The 15,263-nt window shown below is 38.1% G+C and overlaps 1 protein-coding gene and 1 long non-coding RNA gene across 2 annotated transcripts in view; both read right to left on the minus strand.

The window, feature by feature from the left end:
• Positions 1 to 15,263, minus strand: part of LOC309478494 (uncharacterized protein) — a gene marked incomplete at its 3' end in the record, with an annotated part of 405,172 nt that overhangs the window by 97,603 nt on the left and 292,306 nt on the right. The window lies entirely within an intron of this gene.
• LOC309505399 lies at positions 2,504 to 3,646 on the minus strand. Its single transcript, XR_014208422.1, has 2 exons — positions 3,488 to 3,646; positions 2,504 to 3,281 (listed from the first exon to the last, which is right to left on the minus strand). It is a non-coding gene; the product is annotated as an uncharacterized lncRNA (long non-coding RNA).

The following is a 15,263-nucleotide window of genomic DNA, read 5'->3' on the forward strand; positions in this document are numbered from 1 at the left end:
TCGGCCTGTAATTGACTAATTCTGTAGGATCAAGTTGCGTTTTTTTAACAAGTGCTTTAATCATAGCCAGCTTAAAAGTTTTCGGTACATATCCTAGTGACAAAGATGAATTAATGATATTAAGAAGAGGATCTATCTCTTTCAGTAGCTTAGTCGGTATAGGGTCTAACATACCTGTTGTTGCTTCCTCTCCTATAGCAATATGCTGGAGTTTGCCATCCCCCATTCCCTTATCAGTTCGTCTCTTAACGCTCCAAACTCACAATGTTCTGCCAGAGCAAGTACAGCAGTGATGAAAGCTTCTAGACTCTCTCCTGCCTCTTGATTACGTCTGTTAAAACGTGCACGTTCAAAAATCACATTACGTTTGCTCACACAATGCCGTGTGAACGCCGTTTCCACTGTCTCATATGACTTTTTGTCCTCCTCAGACAGAGGAAGAACATTCAGGATATCTTCAGCTTCGTCACCGATGGTATACATAAACGTATTAACCTGATATTCTTGTGACTGCTTGTCTAGGCCTGACGCAATTCTACAACGCTCAAAGCGTTGCATCCATTTGGGCCTTTCACTAATATGGCTGAAACCAAACTTGCCTGGGGGCATCAGCGACGGCATAAGATGCCGCATACTTGCTGCTTCGTCATCCACTGTCACCTCCTTTTATTTTTCCTGCTGTATCTCACCAGCTCATCTGTCCTCTTTTCTCCGTCTCGCTCACTCGCGGCTTCTCCGATCTCCACTTTAATCTTCGTTTCTGTCCGCGCACACACTCTCTCCCGAGCATTTATGGTGGCATCGCAACTAACAGTTAATTGTTTTTTCTAAACTTCTGACACAATGTTGTGTTAGCGGAAAGCATGAGACGGACACAGGGAGTAACATATCATAACAAGCTTTACTTCATGTCTGTTCACCATTTAAATGTGTCTGGGTACGGTTTTCCGGTTCCGCTAGCGAGAGGATGGCAGCTTAATTTGTTAGCTCCCGACGGTGTCTTAAAAATATACCCCTAATTTACTCTTTTTCCTAATATCTGGGAATTTTTGTCAAGATGGAAAGGGGAGTTTCTACCAGAAGTAGAAAAAACGCAAATTTGGTTGAGGACGAGACCACTTCGAGCCATGGTGACCGAGGCTACTCCCCAGAGATAAGCCCTCAGGGCGGCGACACACCTGAGCCCAGCCTGCAACGTATCCTGGACAGATTACGTGAATTTAGAAAAGATAATAACATGCAGCTGGCGGACATTAACCCCTTAACCCCGAAGTGTCCCGCCGGCGGGACACACCCCCGGGAAAAAAATTCATAATCAATTTACTAAGCAACCACTGAATGGAACAATAAAAAATAGGTATCATTTTAAAGCTTAGAATCTCAGCTTTTTAATGCATCTAATAACTTTGATCAACTCCTAACGAGTGCTGAGTTATTCCTCTAAAAACGAGTGTACACCCCGTAGGCGCCACCTAGCTGCGAAATTAATAATCATAATATTTTTCAAAAATATTACCTTGATCAACTTAAAATAGATGTCATTTGAAAGCTTAGAGTCTGAAATTTTCAATGAATGTAGCCAATTTGATAAACTCCTAAGTAGTGCTGAGTTATTTGCTGATAAATAGAAAGAAAATAAATCATAATTTTTTAACTATTTTTTTTGTACTACATACTGCAATATGTCAAAAACATCATACAGCTCAGATAGTCCTGTGTCATATGTCATTTGAAAGGTCTCAATGAGTAGAATACAACAAGCATAATTGTTTCAGGCTTTTTACTAAACTTGAGCAAGGTTTTTGTAAAATAAGCCCCTCAAGAGACCCATGGGTAAAACATATGGATTCTGAATTTTAGACACATTTCTGCTTGTAACTTCATGAAACATGCTCCGATTGTGGAAAATGACACATCATTATTTACAGCAGATGCTTACAATTAAAATGAGTCTAAACTCAACATAATCCATCAATTCAATTCAAATTCAAATTACTTTATTGTCCTCCTTGAGGCAAATTGTTTTGCAGCAAAACAGTTAAGTTTGAAAACATATACAATCACACACACAATACAAATACGAGAAAAACTCTGCCTTCTTGCTAGCGTTAAAAAACAAGATAAAAACAATACAGCAGACATCAAAGCGTGATATGTTATATACGCTTTGATGCAGAATTAAAAGATATTCCTCATTGAGTTCTAATACACAAAAAATCCACAGACTCACGTAGCCTAGCAAGGTAGCTTAGACTTGGCCTTTTTACTCGTATCTTCATGAAACATACATCGATCATGAAAAATGACACACCGTTATTTACAGCGGGAGCTCACGATTAAAAAGAGCCCAAACTCACCATAATCCATCACTCAGATCTAAAGATATTCCTTATGGCGTTCTAACACAAAAAATGCCAGAGACGAACCTATGAAGTAGCAATAGCAGTGATGCGATGTTGTTTTGATGTGACGTTTCAGCTCATAACTCAATGAAACATGCATGGATTGTGAAAAATCGAACATCTTTATTGACAGCAGATTCTCACGATTACAACATAATCCATTGCTTTGATCACGAGATATTCCTCACGAAGTGATGCATACTTGTCTAAAAAACAAGTCTCTCATCCTCCCGGGGTGCAAAGTGTTTTCCAATTTTCCAGGAACCATCCGTGCTCGTTTTCAAACGTGGAATAACAAACGTGGAATGAACGAGTGCTGACTAGTCTCTCTAAACCGGAGTGTACCGCCCGCGGGCGCCACCTAGCTGCGTAAATAGGAATTATCATATTTTTCAAAAATATTGCCTTGATTCAAACAAAATTGGTGTCATTTGAAAGCTTAGAGTCTGAACTTTACAGTGAATGTAGCCAATTTGAAAAACTCCTAAGTATTGCTGAGTTATTTGCTGATAAATAGAATTTTTTTTTTCATAATCTATAAAACACTTTTTTTGTACTATGCACTGCAATGTGTCAAAAACATCATACATCTCATAAAACATTCAAAAATCGTTGAAAATGGCACTTCATTTTTTACAGCATATTAATACAATTAAAATGAGCCCAAAATTAACTTAATCTATTGCTTTTATGACAAGATATTCTTCATGGTGAAACAATTTAAAAAATGCCCATGTGGGGGCGTCAAGGTCTCAACAAAAAGGCTATCTTGGTTCCAAATGCTATGACTTTTGACTGCTTTATCCAATCACCACAAAATTTTATCCAGATGCAGCTCATATGTAGAGGGACTTCCCCAAAAAAGAATTTTCCTCCTACCTTGGAGATGGTGGTCTAGTGGGTTAAACCACTGAACTGGTAAATTGAAGGTTGCTGGTTCGATCCCAGCAGTCACCACCAGTGTGTCCTTGAGCAAGACACTTTACTCCACGTTGCTCCAGGGGGATTGTCCCTGTAATAAGTGCACTGTGAGTCGCTTTGGATAAAAGCGTCTGCCAAATGCATAAATGTAAATGTAAATGTACCTTATTTCCTTCCTGAGTTATCCCATGTCAAATAAGAAAGATATGCATTATCATTATAAAAATTATATATATTTTTTGTCTTTTATCAGCAGTTTCTCGGCAGGAGAATGTCCAAATGTAATGTAATGTATATTTTCAAAACATTTAAAAAGTGTTCTTTCAAACGTTCTTTCCCAGTGATGGGACTAATAAAGTATAAAGTAAAGTAAGTAAAGTAAAATATGATACATGCAAACGCACAGCATGCTCCAAAATATGATACATTCAAACGCAGAGCGCTCCAAAATATGATACATTCAAACGCAGAGCGCTCCAAAATATGAAACATTAAGGTTACCATATTATACATATCTACGTTTGAGCAGATATCCACAAACACAGTAACAGTAAACACGGGTCTAAATATTATAATATTCACCTTATATCTAGAAACAGTTCAACTGCAATGTGAAGTTTATGTAACAATAACAAACTAATAATTAAGAATTTCTTACCTTACATCTTTCTTGTCTTCAAATCGCGTTCTTCTTCTTCTGAGGTAAATCCAATGTAAGCTCAGACGTGTCTTCCAAACTCGACGAAAAGCAGAGACTTGTGAAGTTTTTTGGTGTTTTGTGTTTGAGGTAACGAGGGCGTTCGCGTTCCATGTGGAGATTTGCATGTGAATCACTTTTGCGCGAGTGGGCGTGGTCGAATTAAAAATAATTAGCAAGGGTTTGAGATACTGGACATCTTGTTGGTTTTATACAAATTACTTAAACAGAGAATATTTGTTTTCAGTTTGAATCTGATCATTTAAAAGTACACACTCAAATGTGTATAAAGGTATATGGCTCATAAATGTGTAACAAGTATTCGCTGAGTTTTGTTTCAGTTTATAGATGTCCTCAAGAAAAAAAGTTCACAGCGACGGAGAGGCAGAACCACACCCTGTTTATTTTCTTTATTTTACAAAAGCACAATGTTTTGATTTGATTGTAAGTGGACACATACCAAAGTAGAAATATCACAGATTCTTTTTTTATATTTCTTTTTTCTGTATGACCATAAATGACGGAGTAATTTAAGTTTATTGTGTTACAATGTGACGAAAATCCAGCAAAACGCGGGGGCGCGTTTGCCGACCCCAGAGGGTTAAGAGGCTAACCCAACGCCAAGCTAAGTTGGAAGCTAGGCTGATAGACCAGGAGGGTCGTGCACGCAGGGAGAATCTGCGGATTTACGGTATACCCGAAAATAAGGAAGGGGCCGATATGGTTCCTTTTTTGGATAATTTGTTTAAAAAAGCGCTAGACCTTTCTGAAGACCGGGATCTGGTAATTGAATGAGCACATCGAGCACTGACTCAAAAACCGAACAGTGCGCAAGGGAAGCCCCGCTCTTTCGTGGTAAAGTTTAGGAGCTACCGCATAAAAGAGGAGGTTCTCCGGAAAGCATGGCAGAAAAAATAAGTATTCTGTGATGAAATTAGTTTCTTTGTTGACCATGACTTTCCAGTTGAAGTGCTTAAAAAACGCAACGAGTACTCGGGTGCCAAAACAATACTGAAAAATGAACGTATCAGGTTTCAAACCCCATATCCAGCGAAGATGCGGGTGTTTTATGATGATGGTACCCGTCTCTACCAGGACGCAGCAGAAGCGACGAGAGATATAGCAGCTCGCGGGTTTCCCGTCGCCGTCGTACCGTCCGCAGCAGTCCCAGATCATGAGGAGATTCAACTCGTCTTCGTGGCAGACGGTGAGAAGACCACGACATGTGCGGAGCGGCGACCAAGAGCTCGGTGCAACAGGGGACAATACACAGAAAAGCCATCACGCACGATTCAAGGAAAAGCTCCAGGGATTCAGAAGACTACCTATTGAGGACTGATGCTTCAAGGTCACCTCATAAAGTCGGATTACTTTTACTAGAAGTATGAGTAACTTGCCCCTTTTTTTGTTAGTTAATATAATGAAGGGTCGGGACAACCAAATTTTGAGTATGCTTATGTTTTTTTCAACACAAAATCTTGCTAGTGTGTGGACAATATATAGGGCCCCATCTACGCGACGAGGTGGGACTTCTCCCTATTGGGACCTAGACTATTCAAGGCCTTGCAGGGCTCTCTTGATACGAGCCTCAACATTGGAAACACATGTTTTATTTTGGTTTCATCATGATAATGTTGTCATTGTTTACTTTGTTCGTTATTGTTTAATACATGTTCTATGGGAGAGATTTTGTTGGTGCATAAGCTTTATAAAACTGGACATGGCGCATGGGGGAGGCCTTATACAGGGTTACCAGATAAGAAAAGTATAAATATACAGGACGTTAAGATAGTATCACTTAATGTCAAGGGCATTTCAAACCCAGGTAAGAGAAGTAAAACTTTATCAAAAATGAAACGGAAAATGCTCAGACATGAAAAAATGACTTATTATATACCCAAGAAATAGAAAAAAAGATGATTTTTGCTAAACAAAAATACTCTGAATCCGGACCTAGATCGCCTAATATTCTTGCAAGGAGGTTACAAAAACAAAGAGAAGATAATACCATATACAAAATAAAGCATCCAGCTTCCAATATTTTACAGTATAAACAAGAAGAGTTACAAAATTCATTGGAGAAATACAAAAAAATTCTGTACTCACAACCGCCATTAGAGAATGGACAACAAATTGAAGCCTTTCTTAAATCTCTTAATTTACCAACTGTCCCAGAAGAACACAATACAATTTTGACTGCTGCAATAACTGAAATCGAATTAAATGGCGCCATCTCCAGGTTGAAGGCAAATAAGTCACCTGGCCCAGATGGCTTCCCTTCAGATTGGTATAAAGCATTTCGAACTGAGCTGTTACCTAGCCTTCTTAGGGCCTGCAATACTGTTCTTAAAGATTCAAAGATGCCGCCCACCTGGAGGGAAGCAGTCATCTCTATTATTCCTAAAGAGGGAAAGGATCTTTCAGACTGTGGATCATACAGACCTATTTCGGTGCTAAATGTTAAGTTATTTACGGCTATTTTTGCTAAAAGATTAGAAAAAATACTACCCTCGCTCATACATACTGATCAAGCCGGTTTTATTTTACAAAGACAGACGCAGGATAATGTTAAACGTTCATTGCATATTATGGATCATATAGAACAGAATAAATTAACAGCTCTTTTGGTAAGCCTCGATGCAGAAAAAGCCATTGACTCAGTCAGTTGGGCTTTCTTATACAAAGGTCTTGAACGATTTGGCTTTCATTCAAATTTTTCTAATGTCATACGGACACTCTATGACAAACCATCAGCTCAAATAAAAATTAATGGCAATCTTTCAAACACTATTACATTACACTGAGGCTCACGACAAGGGTGCCCATCTCCCCTTTACTCTTCGCTCTCTATATCGAACCCCTCACACAATGGCTGAGAGAGACAGAAAGTATCAGGGGAGTTAATATAAAAGGGGAGGATCATAAAGATAGTTCTATACGCAGATGATATCTTGATATATTTAAGTGACCCTTCTAATACATTTCCTGATTTTATGAACCTCTTACAAAAATTTGGTAGTTATTCTGGTTATAAATTGAATGTACAAAAGGCTTGGATAATGGTTCATTGAAATATTTAGGTATACACCTACCAAATAATGTTTCACGGCTTGCAGAGATGAATTATGGCCCCCTTTTGATAAAAATTTGAGAAGATATCAAAAGGTGGAACTCTGTTTCCTTTCTTAGTCTGAGTCATAGCATTGATTGCGTGAAAATTAATATCCTTCCACGATATCTTTTTTTATTTCAAGCCCTTCCGGTAGAAATCTCCTTAAAAGAATTTTCAGAAATAGATAAAATCATCTCCCGGTTTATTTGGCCAGGGAAGAAACCTAGGGTTAAATTTAAAACATAGCAGCTCTTGAAGGAGGAGGGGGGAATGGGGTTACCTCATTTTAAAGGATATTACTACGCGGCCCAAATTAGACCCTTTATTAACCTATGTTCTCCAAATTTTCAGGCCAGATGGAAAGATATTGAACTTTCAATCATGAAGGACCCTCCGATTCACGCATTACTGGCTTGTACAGATCTAGACAAGCTTATAAAGGATACTCAAAATCCGTGGATCAAAACCCAATTAAAAATTTGGAATAAAGTAAAAGGAGAGTATCAGTTAAATTATAAAATACAGATAATCCAATGGTGTGCTTTTGACCCTGGCTTCAGGCCAAATTTGACGGATAATCGTTTTAAATCATGGATTTCCAAAGGGATTTTGAGGGTCTGAAAAATGAATACCATCTTGAAAACTCTGATTTTTTCCGATACCTGCAAGTACGCAATTATTTTGAACATAGTATTAAACCTAAAACAGACCTTAATGACCCAATATTAAAAACAATTTTGATTGCATATATAAATGCTACTGTTAAGGGGGTTATTTCTAAGTTTTACAAAGGTTTCTTGGTGAAAAATACCCACTCCACAGACTACATAAAAGAAAAATGAAAGCAATGTGTCAATATCTACAGATGACTGGTTGAATATATGTGAGTTTCAATGGAAATGTACAAACTCTCATACATGGCGTGAGTTTAAGTGGAAATGTCTTATTGGTTTTTTTATAACACCGAAGCAAAAAGCACATTTTGACCCAGGTGGAGCTAAATGCTGGAGGCTGTGTGGCGCTCGGGAGGCTGATCACTGGCATGTGTTTTGGGAATGCCTAAAGATCAAATCATATTTGGGCAGAGTTTCAAAAGATCTTAACTACTATACTCAATAATAAAGTACCTTTACAGTTTTTCTCTCTGTTTTGGGGGAATTGTGAGTTCTTGGCCAGAACTGCTGATAAGTATTTATATGCCATTCTTACATCTGCCTGCAAAAAAGCATTTACAAGACGTTGGCTTCTTCCTGACCCTCCCACAGTCTCAGAATGGATAGATATTGTAAATGAGATATATGTAATGGAAGCAATTACCTTTTCCATCCGTCTAAAGAAAAGTATATTTGTTAGTCTGTGGGCCAAATATGTAAGGCCCTTAAGATCAGACTTTGTAGAGGTGCTGAATTAATGATCCTGTGCTTCATTTTCCCGTCCTCCTACCTATCCTCTCCTTTTATGTCCCAAACAATGTAGTTATTTGTATATTTTGTAATGCACAAGTTTTTCTCTCCTTAATTGTCAAAGTATATATATGTTCTGTTTAAAAAAACAGCAAATGGACAGATACTATTACTACTTTTATTCTGTAATTCTATTTTGCTGACTGAAAATAAAGAATTAAAAATATATAATAATAATGTGTCCGGGTAACACCAGACCGTAAACAATGATTTCCTTTTCAGAACACTCCTGAGGTATTGGAGTCTCGACCGTAACACAGAGACTATCATCTTCCCGCAGTGAGAACATCACTGAACCACGAACTCTACCTCAGTGTGCTTAATGCCCAAACACGCCAGGCAACGATCGAGACCATCAGCCGGCGCCAGGAACCGACCCCATCCAGAAACACACGGGTGGAACGACATCTTGAAAAAGACGCAGTGTCACACGTGTATAATGCTCTTTCAGGGAACTGTATCTCTCTTTATAGTGCTGAAGTGCACAGGGGAAACGGCAGCAGCACTCACTCTTTCAAGCTGAATAAACAGCAGAATCTCCAGATCCCAATTCGTCGGTGCGTTCTGATGTGACGTCGAACCTTACAGTCTGAAAGGGAACTCATTCTTTAGCGGATGCTCTCATGTGAAGTGTCACTGTATACAGCAAACTGAAGATGTTCTGTAAACTTCACCTCTATTGAAGACAATAATGTCATTATCCAGCTCAATTCAATTCAATTATGCTGTGTTCTCATATAAAAGGGTCAAGTACAGTTTGACTGATAGTATTTTCAGAATATGAATTAACTGAGCAAGCCGAATGTGACAGTGGCAAGACAACAAAACCTTTATTTTTATTATTTTTTACATTTTTGGACATTGTTCAAAAATTTTTGCAAGTGATTTACTGCAGTAAATCCACACATAGGCCTATTTAGGAGTTGTCAGTGGTTCATCAGATCTAAAGTGTAAGTAAATGATAAATGTAGCTCACGGCGGGTAGCACTCGTCTCAGTTACTAGGTCGCTATAAAAGCAAAACTGTGGACCAGAATCAGAAGATTTGGATCGACTCACTGAAGCAAAAATTAGCAAAGACGACCGTAAGAAAAGAATAAAAACAATGAACCCCTCAGACCACTGGACTACAGCTAATTAATGAAAAGGTAAGTGTGTTTTTCTGTTTGTTTCTTTTTTTACATGAATTGTATCTTTTGAAATTGAAAAAATGAAAGAAAAACGAAATAAAAATAAAGATAACAGTAACACACAGTATTTCGAATAAATTATAAACACAGAAACAGAGTCAAAATTTTCCAATGGGGGCTGGGGATTAAATTTATGTGTGAAGTTGTCACAAGTTAAAATTTGATTTGAGTTATTTAATAATTGGGATACCAGTAGAATATCATGTTTAAACCAGTTTTCTATAAAGAGAGTCTTGTTTCTATATATGATGTTCATGTTGTTCCAGATAAAACATTTGTGAGGGGAGAAATTGTGTTTGTACAAAAGTGACCAACAAGTTAGAGCCTGTTTATGGACGTTTGACTGGCAGTCTGTTGGTGGAGTATGGGCATTGAAGTAAGAATGTGATTTTACCAAGTTTTTCAAAGATAAAGTTTGGCACAATGTTCCACAAACTGTTTGGATTTTTCAAAAATCTTTTAATCCAGTTGATTTTTAATATCTCATTGAAAAGTGAGAAGTCAATTACCGATAAGCCCCCGTCCTCAATTTTATTAGTCAAGATGTTTTTCTTGATTTTATGGGGCTTCTTCCTCCATATACAGTTATATAATAGTTTGTCTAGATTGGCACATTGTAACTTGGGTATTTCTTTTCTAAACTGTTTATTTTCACATTTTCTTCTTCTTACCATAAACAGAAAAAAAAAAAAAAAAAAAAAAAAAAGAGAAGAGAAAAAAGCAAGAAAAAAAAAAAGCAAATAATAAGGGGAATGCTCTCTCGGCTGCCATCTCTGCCTGTGCCATCCTCTCTCTACAGCCAGACAGTGGTCACTCACTCACACACACACACACACACACACACACACACACACACACACACACACACACACACACACACACACACACACACACACACACACCTCTCTACAGCCAGACAGTGGTCACTCTCACACACACACACACACACACACACACACACACACACACACACACACACACACACACACACACACACACACACACACACACACACACACACACACACACACACACACACACACACACCTCTCTACAGCCAGACAGTGGTCACTCAGCCTGTACCTGGTCAGGGTCTTTCTCACTTTATGCTCTTTCACACAGCTCAGGTATTCTGCTGGGGCCGTATTCACAAAGAATTTTAAGGCTAAAAGTAGCTCCTAACTGGCGAATTTAGGAGCAACTCCTAAAAATAATGGGCGTGTCACTCGTAACTTTAGGACTCCTAATTTGTTTGACTAAGAGTAATTCACGAAGCATTTTAGCCCTAAAAGTAGCACCTAAGCCTGGTACAGCTTAAAAGAAGTCGAGAGGACTCCTAACTCACTAAGACCTATTCACAAACCGCTTTTTGTGGCATTTCACGTTGCGATGTTTTGAAATGCGTATGCGGGATATATACAGGAGCTTCCCATCGCGAGAGAACAATTTTGTATTGGATGCAATAACGCCACCAACAACAACCAAACCTAGGCTACTCATTGCATGTAAACTAATTGTAACGTTTCATTGTGAATCAAATTAAAATGTTCTTCTCTTTGCAAACGTAGGCAGAGGCATATAGTGACAGATTAATTCAATAATGTTGCAAAGATATTGCATCAATCCATATGTTTCATTAGGCTACTATATATTTGTTTTGCCTTACTCTTTATTCATTTAGGCTATTTATTCAGTTATTCATCATCTTCCGTCCTTCGCACTACTACTTGTGTAGCGCACGCATTCTCAGACCTGTCACCTGTCACTCATTATCGTAGGGGAGGGGTTTGGAATCATTACCGCGTTACAATCATCAGCCAATCAAGGTTGTCACTTCAGTCAAGCGCGTGCATGAGTAATGACGTCATCCATAGCAACGAAGACTCGCTCTTAGTTTAGGAGTTTTCATTTTTCTTTACTAAGAGTAGGTCTGAAAGGCGTTGTGAATAACTTTTAAGAGAAAACTCCTGGCTAAAATCTTTTAGTGCGATTTAGGAGTACTCCTAGTGGTAAGATAAAATGCTTTGTGAATACGGCCCCTGGTTTATAATCTCTTTTCAGGTGTAAATAGAGTTCCATCCTCTTTTGTGATTTAGTAGCATCTTTCCAATAGGTAATGTAATTTTGCTTTTGTAATTTGGTTGGCCCAGATACTCACTCACTCACTCACTCACTCACTCACTCACTCACTCTCACTCTCTCTCTCTCTCTCTCTCTCTCTCTCTCTCTCTCTCTCTCTCTCTGAGTGGATGCTGGGAGTGGGTGCGTGTGTGAGAGACACGTGTAGGAGAGCGCTTTGCTTTTTTTTCAAGCTGTTTTTTTTTCCTTTTCCTTCTATATTATTACTTATTTTCTTTCTTTCTCTTTTGAGGTGTTTTTTTCTTTGTTTTACCTCTCCGAGCACGTTTCTTGGTTTTAGGGTAGTTTTAAGGTTATATCGCGTGGTGTGTGTGTGTGAGGCAGTATGACGTCTACCCCTGCGGGGGGAGCGTCGCCTCTCACCCTCCGGAATGGTTTCAGGTGTGCGTCGGAGGCGAATACCTCTATTGAGGATGTTCTCCTTGCTGTAGGAGCTAAGGTTGGCAATGAAAATATTAGTTCTGCTTCTAGAATGAATAAGGCAGTCGTCGTCTTTTTGAAAAATGAAAATCAAGTAAAAAACTTGATTGAAAGCGGAATTTGGGTTAATGAAACGTATGTGCCTATTACACCATTGTCGGCACCGGCAACGAAAATTGTCATTTCTAACGTGCCCCCATTCGTTGGTAATGAGAATATTATTAAAGAGCTGACTAGATTTGGCAAAATTGCCGGCGCTATAAAAGAAATTCCGCTTGGTTGTAAAAACGCCGCACTGAAACACGTGTTATCTTTCAGGAGACACGTTTATATGTTTTTGAGCTCTCCCACTAAAACGCTTGATGTATCTTTTCGGATATCTCACGGTGAGAGTGCGTATATGGTGTACGCTAGTACGGAGACTTTGCGTTGTTTCGAATGCGGAGATATTGGTCATAAACGTTTCACCTGCCCGCATAAAGCGCGTAATACTGAAGTGGAAGGCCCAACTGAAACATCTGAAAGGCCGCAGATTGTGAAGGAAAGAACACCACAACAACCTGAAAAGGCAGATACGAGTATCGAGGTAAGGCCAAATGTTTCTGAAAATACTGTCGCTGATGTTGAGGTTCCAAGTTGTAGTAGGTCTAGTGATGTTGGTAGGAGTGATGTTTGTGGTGGCCTAGTACAGGATAATGAGACGAATGATGGGCAAAGTGAAGAAATGGATGATATGTCAGAAGCAACTTTAGAGAGTTGTAGAGATGATGATTCATGTGCGGACTTTGATGTGGCAAATTGTGGAAGTGATTTGTATACAGTTGAGCAGATTAATGCTTTTTTGGATGAGACAAAGGGCAAAAGTGTTGACATCGGTAAATTTTTTCCAGATTTAGACAAATTTGTGCTATCTGTTATGAATGTGAGACAGGAATGCAGCCTAGAAGTGTTATCCCAGCAGAAAAGGTTTCGATTAAAAAAAATACATAACAACAATTAGGCATGGAGTAAAATCAGGCAAGGCGAAACGCCGGGCTGTGAGAGGTAAACTAAAATAAGTGCACGATGGGTATCTGTCCTTTTCTTGTTTTTCTTCTCACAATACTGTTTCTTTCTGCTTTCATACCCTATTTTATTATGGATGTCCTAAGAGTGGGGTCCTTAAATGTAAATGGGATTAGGGCAAGTAATAAATGGTCATTGTTAAAAGAAAGTATAAAGCTAAAAGAAATTAATGTGATGTTCCTACAAGAAACACACAGTGACATAAATAATGAAGTAGATTGGGGTTTGTGGTCTGATGGTCAGTGTTTTCTTAGCCATGGGACAAATTTAAGTGCAGGGGTGGCAATTTTGTTTTCTTCTGAGTTAGATGTAAACATTCTATCAATTAGTGAATTGGAAAAGGGGCGACTTCTTCTAATTAAAGCTAAAATAAAAGATTTATGTTTTGTCTTTGTAAATATTTATGCGCCAAATATTGGTAGGGACAGAATTAAGCTTTTTGAGATGCTTAAAAATACTCTTGTTTCTCTTTCACAAGATGATTTATTAATTATAGGAGGAGATTTTAATTGCACCCTTGATTTTGTTCTTGATAGGAATGGAGAAGAACCACATCCTCCTTCTGCTAAAGTTTTGAAAGCAATAATCACTCAGTTGGGGCTAGTAGATGTGTGGAGGGAAAAAAATAAAAAAGTGAGACAATATAGCTGGATTAAAGTGGCAGTAGGTAGAGTTAGTGCGGCTCGTTTGGATCGATTTTATTTATATAAAAATCAAAGTAATCGGGTGATTGGTGCATCTATCACACCTTGTATTATCTCTGATCATCAGCTCATTACAGTGAATGTTGTTTTATCAGAAACAAAACCACAATTCTTTTATTGGCGTTTTGATATCAAATTAATTCAGGATGTAAATTTTTATGAGAATTTTAAAATGTTTTGGAATTGTTGGGTTGAATTTAAAAATGATTATGAAAATCTGCTTCAGTGGTGGGAAATAGGTAAAACGCAGATTAAGCTTTTCTGTCAACAATTTATGGCACATACTGCATGTCAAATTAAACAAGAAATGGCCAAATTAGAGAAAGATATTCTAAAAATTCTAAATATGTTAATTGATCAAAATGATGTTAATGTACAAGATGATCTTAGTCAAAAGAGACAGGAGTTAAGTAATATGTTAAATGAAAAGGTAAATAGAGCTCTTGTGAGATCACATTTTGTTTCATTGCATGATATGGATGCTCCCACGAAATTCTTTTTTAATTTGAATAAGAAGTGTTGTCATACTAATTATATGCATGCATTACGCACACCTGATGGGAATGTTACTTCTGATCCTTTGGAAATGCGGAGACTTGCTGTTGATTTTTATGTGGACTTATATGGTAAAGAGTGCACAGGAAGTGAAGTCGTGGATGAACTTTTTAATAATTTGCCTGTGCTGGATGAAGAAAATGTAAAGAACTTGGACTCTGATCTGACATTTGAGGAAGTTACAAAAGCAGTGAATCAACTTTCATCTGGTCGTGCACCAGGAATCGATGGTTTACCAGCAGAATTTTATAAAACTTTTTGGGGAATAATCGGAAGAGACTTTTTTACAGTTTTACAAGAAAGTTATAAAGCTGGGGTTCTACCAAAAAGCTGCCAACGAGCAGTGCTCTCTTTGATCCCAAAGAAGGGAGATCTTTGTCTACTTAAGAACTGGAGACCAGTAGCTGTTTTATGTTCCGATTATAAAATTTTATCTAAGTGTTTGGCTAACAGACTTAAAGGTGTTCTTGATGTGTTAGTACAGAAAGACCAAACATACTGTATACCAAAAAGGTCTATTTATGATAATTTGTTTTTAATGAGAGACATTATGGATTATGCTGGGATATATAATGTTGATTTTGGTCTGCTTTCTC

The sequence above is a fragment of the Leuciscus leuciscus genome (assembly GCF_965113295.1).
Source record: "Leuciscus leuciscus genome assembly, chromosome: 1".
In the NCBI taxonomy this organism is placed as follows: Eukaryota; Metazoa; Chordata; class Actinopteri; order Cypriniformes; family Leuciscidae; genus Leuciscus; species Leuciscus leuciscus.